Below are 1,250 nucleotides of genomic sequence, written 5' to 3' on the forward strand. Positions count from 1 at the left end.
CTAGATTAGAAGAAGAAGAGGATCTTACCTTCCCCTTCATCTTCAATTCCGAGCTCGACACAATTGCGGACCGTGACATAATTCTTGTTGGTGCTCCAATGGCACTCAAGAATGCTTTCATCCCCACCACCCCTGAATCACCTTCATGCATTGCTTTCACTCCACCTAATGAAGCCAACTTCTCCATTCCGGTTCAATTGCTTGGGCAGCTGCCTAAGTATTCTGGTTCCTCAATGGAAGACCCTAATGTTCACCTTAGGGAGTTCTTGGACATTTGCAAGCTCCAATCGATTCATCATCTATCTCAAGAAGGCTTGAGGTTGCTTTTGTTTCCATTTACCCTTAAGGACGATGCTAAACGTTGGTTGTACTCTCTGCCTCCGGGAATCATCACCACATGGGATGAAATGACTAGGAAGTTCTTGAAACAATTCTTCCCTGCTCAACTCACGAAAAGACTAAGGAGGGAGATTCAGAACTTCACTCAAAAGGATGGTGATTCACTCTATGAGGCATGGGAGGAATTTCAGGAACTACAAAGGAAGTGCCCTCACCATGGTATTTCATTGGATGACTTGGTGCAATTCTTCTATGAAGGACTCGACACCACCAATAAGAGCATGGTGGACTCGGCATGTGGCTGCACATTCATGAACAAGACCAGTCAAGAAGCCTACACCTTGATTGATGACTTGGCTGACAACAATCGCCAATTTAGTTCTAAGGAGAAGAGAGGAAGCAAGAGCCGTGGGGTGTATGATGTTGATGCAAGAAATCAGATGGCTACTTTAGAAAGAAAGCTTGACGTTCTAGTCAAGGCATTCAATGGTTCCAGCATCAACAATCAAGCATGTGGCATTTGTTCACTCAAAGATCACATAACCGAAACTTGTCCAAATGGTGCAATGACTGAAGAAGAGTTGAACTTCATGGGGCAACAAAGGCCAAGGTACGATCCATACTCGAACACATACAACCCTGGACTTAGAGATCATCCAAATTTTCGTTGGAACAACAATGCTCAACCGTCGAATGCTCAAGGTCAAGGACCTCGTCCTTCAGGTTTGTTTGTGAGGCCTCAGGTACCTCAAGGTTCTGTTCCCTTTAACTCTAACGTTCATGGTTCGAATAATGCATCTGCACCTAACTATGATGAACTTTTGAAGTCCCTTGCTCAAGGGCAACAAAATTTAAACTCTGCTACTCAAGCTTTAGTTACAGGTCAACAAGCTCATTCTAAAGACATAACC

At 44.1% G+C, this 1,250-nt stretch overlaps 1 non-coding gene across 1 annotated transcript; it reads right to left on the minus strand.

Moving 5' to 3' along the window:
• Nucleotides 1-455: 455 nt before the first annotated feature.
• Nucleotides 456-562, minus strand: LOC126804726 (small nucleolar RNA R71). The gene has a single exon (XR_007673605.1). It is a non-coding gene; the product is annotated as a small nucleolar RNA R71 (small nucleolar RNA).
• Nucleotides 563-1,250: the final 688 nt, after the last annotated feature.

Source organism: Argentina anserina, unplaced genomic scaffold (genome assembly GCF_933775445.1).
Source record: "Argentina anserina unplaced genomic scaffold, drPotAnse1.1, whole genome shotgun sequence".
Taxonomy (NCBI): Eukaryota; Viridiplantae; Streptophyta; class Magnoliopsida; order Rosales; family Rosaceae; genus Argentina; species Argentina anserina.